Source organism: Podarcis cretensis (genome assembly GCF_951804945.1).
Source record: "Podarcis cretensis genome assembly, chromosome: 1".
In the NCBI taxonomy this organism is placed as follows: Eukaryota; Metazoa; Chordata; class Lepidosauria; order Squamata; family Lacertidae; genus Podarcis; species Podarcis cretensis.
In genome coordinates, this window is record NC_137170.1 from 65608530 (window position 1) to 65614529 (window position 6000).

Consider the following 6000-nt stretch of genomic DNA (forward strand, 5'->3'; position numbering starts at 1 on the left):
GCATAGTCAAGACCGCATTTTACCAGCTTCTTTACAAGAATATCATGGGGCACCTTGTCAAATGCCTTGCTGAAATCAAGGTAGGCTACATCCACTGCGTTCCCTTCATCTACCAGGCTTGTAATTCTGTCAAAAAACGAGATCAGGTTAGTCTGACATGACTAATTTTTCAGAAATCCATGCTGACTATTGGTGATCACAGTATTCCTTTCTAGGTGCTCACAGACTGTTTGCTTAATCAAAACAAAAAATTCCTTCCAGTAGCACCTTAAAGACCAACTAAGTTAGTTCTAGGTATGAGCTTTCGTGTGCATGCACACTTCTTCAGATACACACGAAGTGTGCATGCACACGAAAGCTCATACCTAGAACTAACTTAGTTGGTCTTTAAGATGCTACTGGAAGGAATTTTTTGTTTTGACTATGGCAGACCAACACGGCTACCTATCTGTAACTGTTTGCTTAATGATCTGCTCCAGAATCTTCCCTGGTACTGATGTCAGACTGACTGGGCAGTAATTATTTGGGTCCTCTCTTTCCCCCTTTTTGAAAATAGGGACAACATTTATTCTGGGCTGTGTTTCCTCTGCTGAATCATTTGCTCCAAATTCTTCAGGTCGGGCATTGTTTTCTTTATCGGAGAAGACTGAGGCAAAGAAGGCATTGAGGAAGTCAGCCCTTTCTGTGTCCCCTGTTTGCATTTCACCATCTTCTCCTCTGAGTGACCCCACTGTTTCTTTGTTCTTCCTTTTGCTACGAACATACCCATAAAAGCCTTTTTTGTTGCTTTTAACCTCTCTAGCAAGCCTGAGTTCATTCTGTGCTTTAGCTTTTCTGACTTTGTGTCTACACGTGCTGGCTATTTGTTTGAATTCCTCTTTGGTGGTTTCCCCCCTTTTCCATTTTTTGTCCACATCCTTTTTTAATCTTAACTCAGTTAAAAGTTCTTTAGATAGCCACCCTGGCTTCTTTAGGCACCTTCCATGTTTCCGTCTCATTGGTATTGCCTGAAGTTGTGCTTTTACTATCTCCCTCTTAACAAACTCCCAGCCATCATGAACTCCCTTTCCTTTTAGGATTACTGTCCATGGGATCTCACCCAGCACTTCCCTAAGTTTTGTGAAGTCGGCTTTCTTAAAGTCAAGAAATTGAGTCCTAGTATGCTTGGCTGCTCCTTTCCGCTGTATAGTAAACTTCAGAAGAGCATAATCACTCGCGCCTAATGATCCTTCCACTTCTACCCCAGTAACCAGGTCATCAACATTGGTTAGGACTAGATCTAAAATGGCTGTTCCTCTTGTTGCTTCTCCCACTTTCTGGACAAAACAGACATTGAAGTCCATTAATCATTCCCCCATGTCTCTTATTTAAGGATTTTTTCCTCCCACCACTAGGTCTGCATGCTTTTTGCTCCATTTGGTCTATGACATTTGGATGATCATCTTCATCAATTGATAGACTCCTACCTTCAGGAGCACTGTCTCCCTCCCCCACATTAGTCAGTTTAAAGCCCTCCTGATGAGGTTTCTAAGATTTTTGGCAAAAACATTCCTCCCAACTGTTGTGAGGTGCAGCCCATCGCTTGCCAGAAGTCCATCTTCAAGAAACTGCAGTCCGTGATCTAAGAATCCAAACCGTTCCTGTTTACACCATTTGCAAAGCCAGCTGTTCACTTCCACTATTTTTCCCTCTCTCCCTGGGCCACGTTGTTCAACTGGGAGGACAGGTGAGATGACAATTTGTACATTTAACTGCTTCAGTTTCTTGCCCAGAGCCTCGTAGTCTCTTTTGATCTTCTGGAGGCTATTGCTTGCAGTGTCATTGGTTCCCACATGAACCAAGAGGAAGGGGTATTTGTCAGTAGGTTTTATGATTCCTTGCAGTCGTTCAGTTAGCCTTGCAGTCGGTCAGATCCAGGGTACACCGATTCCCAAACCAGCAGTGGGAGTGTAGTGGATGCAGAAAATTTTCCTGTTTTTACTCTCGTATCATCTACTTTCAAAGTCTCTTCCTTGATTTATAATCTGTTGGTTCAGAAAAGCTTAGCAAACCCATTGGATGTGTTCTGTAGCATAGAATATAGGAGTGTGTCTATTCCCTGTTCTGTCTCCTTTTGCAGGAAAGTACATTGTTGTTTTGTTGTTGTTGTTGTTGTTTTATTTTTTAATATTTGATGTTTTATTGTGTTTTTATATATGTTGTAAGCTGCCCAGAGTGGCTGGGTAAACCCAGCCAGATGAGCAGGATATAAAGATTTTAAAATACCATTATTATTAAACACAATTGTATACACAGGGCCTGAGAGGTAAGATAGGTTGAGAAGTAGGGAATGGCCCAAGGTCAATGGGCCATGGAATCTGATCCCTACCACAGTGGCAGCCAAGAAGCAGATAAAAAAGAATTCTTACCAAGCCTTATATTCAAGATTCACAGTGAGAGACACAGCAATGCTGCAGCTCTTAGATAATGGTGTTGCTCCGAGTAAAGTCCCACCCCCTCTGTCTCTCCTATCAAACATCACCCCTGCGCTGGCTGATCTGTGTTTTCTGCCTCTGAGCTTTCTGTTCTACTACAGTGGTACCTTGAGTTACAGACACTTCAGGTTACAGACTCTGCTAAGCCAGAAATTGTACCTCGGGTTAAGAACTGTGCTTCAGGATGAGAACAGAAATCGTGTGGCGGCAGCGTGGTGGAAGCTGGGGGCCCCATTAGCTAAAGTGGTACCTCAGGTTAAGAACAGTTTCAGGTTAAGAACGGACCTCCGGAACGAATTAAGTTCTTAACCTGAGGTACCACTGTACTCTCAATGCTCGCCAGGGCCTGGGAGTGGGGGCATGCTTTCCAAAGACACTGAGTCTGTCAGCTGTCTCTCCCCTGGTGCATCTTCTTCCTCCCCCAATATTTCCCAGCTTCTCCCCTCTGCAGCCTCTGAACGTTGCCATTCTCCAAACCACTGTTCTAAATCTATACTGTCTCCTTCTTCTCTGGGAAGGGCAGGGGGGCAGACCCCACCATTCCTTCTCAGGCCAGTCCCTGACAGTGGGTAATTGGGGATGGGACAATCAGCTATGATAAAAACAGTGGTCCCAAACTAATAGCCAATCAAAGCACAGTGTCCATCTTCAGTCCCAACCAGTCCCTGATGTCCTGTTACAGGAGATGGAAATTGTTAGCAAGAAGTACCATACATTTGACTCTACTGCAGGAATGAGGAGGTGAAGAGTTCCAGCTGTCCAGGGTAAAGAGGCATTAAGGCATTAAGGCAAGCGTAAAAGGGTATGTGGAATGCTATAATGAATGAGGATCAAGAGACCCTATGAGAATAGTCTATGGATAGTGTGTGTGTGTGCACGCGTGCACACACACACAGAGCACATACTAAGAAAAGAAAGCAGTGGTGTAAGCTGATAGGACAACATGGAAAAATGCTTGAAGCCAGCACTGTTAGAAGACAGGATGGGTCACTGATCAGACCTGTTGATACTCATCTCGTGTTTCTGTGAGTCCTTTGAGGATTTCAATTTGAATCACACCACAACTTCAAAGGGAATGGGATCCTATGACATGGAATCTCAGATGTCTAGAAGGCCTTTGCATTTAGTAAGGGCCCAGGCGTCTATGGGACAAGCCTGCACAAACACAACTGGCATTCATGTAGCTGAACATGATAGGCCATTAGCTAGATACTGGTCAGTCCCAAAAAAGCAAGGAGATCAGGAATATCAAGCCACTCTCAGGCTACCACACATGAGTACTAGGTAGTAATGACTCTCTCCATGCCAGTCTCCCCTTGTGGGCTGTGATCAGCTTAATGGGTCTCAAGTTCTGCAGCCCCCTTAATAGTTTGTTCCTTTGTAACATTTATCATTGTTCCCCCAAAGGGACCACTTAATGTAAAATTGAAATTTATGTATATAAACTCAAATTTCACAATGCTATATTATTCAGTACATGGATCTACTGCTGAGCAGAGACTATTTCATCTTTTTTTCTCCTCCCTTGTTTGGAATTTATTATCATAATGGGACATAATGGTTTGAATTCTCTTTTTTAAAAAATGAGGCTAAGGTCATGCATGCCTTGAACTAGAAAGGAAGGTAGTAATACAACAATCCTTAGATCGAGCAAACTGACATTTTAGCATCCTCATCCAACTCCTGAGAAAGCTCTCTCTTACATAAACTCTACTTCCACGACACCAATACACTCTATATTATCCAGCATGTTGATCTACTGCAGTGCTGGGTAGAGATTATTTAATCCTTTTTTCCCTCCCTAGTCTGAGCACTGTGCTTCTACAAACCAATAAGCTGAATGCCAAGCAACCAATAAGCTGGCTGGACACAAAGATACCTGCTTTCTATTTTTACCTGCAGCATGGAAAATGCTAGGGATTCAGCAGCTCTTAGTTCTTTCTTTGTCACTTCTGCAAATGTATAGCTTTTTGAGAAATGTGTTGTGCTTTGCCCTCAGGTCAGTATAAAACAGACGTCTTGATCCGGTGAAGCTGTTGTACCATCAAATAAGTGTGCAGGGTCTGTGAAAGGAACAGTTTGCTGCTGCTACATGATCATTTGTCCTGTTTCACACAGCATTATGAGCCAACCATGTACGTTGCATCAGCACAGCAACATGGAAACTACTATTCCAGCAACAACTGCTGCCACCAAATGATACTCAGAATTGTTATGCAGCAAAGGAAACGTAGAGAGGGAGACTGGCAAATTTTGGACAGACTCTTCCATGCATTTTCTCCACATGTTTATGCTTGTTGAATATTTGACATGTTTTTAACAAATTCTTAATGAATTGGTAATGTATTCAAGTTGGTCAATCTTCTGTGAACTGCTCTAAGCACATTGTATTGTTGGGAAATGCAATGGATAAACACACACACCCAAACATCCATATGCATATACATGCAAAGAATCATAGAACTGCAGAGTTGGAAGGGACCAGAAGGGCCATCTAGTCCAAACCTCTGCAACCCAAGAATCTTTTGCCCAACATGAGGCTTGAACCCCCGACCCTGATGCAACTGAGGTACAGTGAACCACAGGGAAACCAGGAAAGCCGTGTCAAGCAACATAATGATGATGAGCAACTTTCAGTGCTTAATGTGCTGAACACACATTATATCAATAATACAATAACAATGTAAGGTCGGTCAGTCTCATTATTCCCATGTGGTGATTGAGGCTGAGAAAGTAGCTTGGAAGTTGCTGACTGAAATAAAATTTGAACCAGGTGCTTAGCATCACAAAGCTAAAGGAAGAGGAGGCAAAGAGAAGGTAAAAAAGAATATACTGAAGGTGTTCATCACAGCTATTCAGATTCAAGAAACTGCATAAAAGAGAAAATTAAAATTCCCTGGAGTGAGGAGCCTGTCTGTTGTTCCATCACTTATGCCGTACGTGCTGATCTCTCAGAGGCAATACATTAAAAGTCTCACATTACTTTCTGAAAAAAGAAAAAACCAAAATAATGATTTTCATGCTCCCCAAATGTGCCTGATTTTCAGGGACTTCTTTCTTTTTGCATCCAAAATGTTGCCTCTTCTATTGTCAGGCTGTTGTTTTTCTCCTTGGAGGAAGGAAACAAAATAAAGAGCTGCAGAATATTGCATTCTGGAGTCATATAAAATAGGATGAAGCTCTCAGGCTTATCATTGCAGTTCAAAGAATGTAGAGGATTTCCATTAATATCATCCCCAGCAGACTTTAGAGGCATGTGAAGCTGACAGATTTCAAAGTACCTGCCTGCCAGTGGTTTATTACAAATATAGAAGATCACATCCAGTTATAGGTTTTGTATAAATGTGAGTAACGGTATAGGTAGCTTTTCTTCATGCACAGGAAGGAAGGAAGGAAGGAAGGAAGGAAGGAAGGAAGGAAGGAAGGAAGGAAGGAAGGAAGAGAGCACTCTTGGGCCACTCTGTGCAGTTGCACTACCCTAAAACCACCTCTGCCCTTGGCATTCTTCTCAGGCCACAGCCACTCT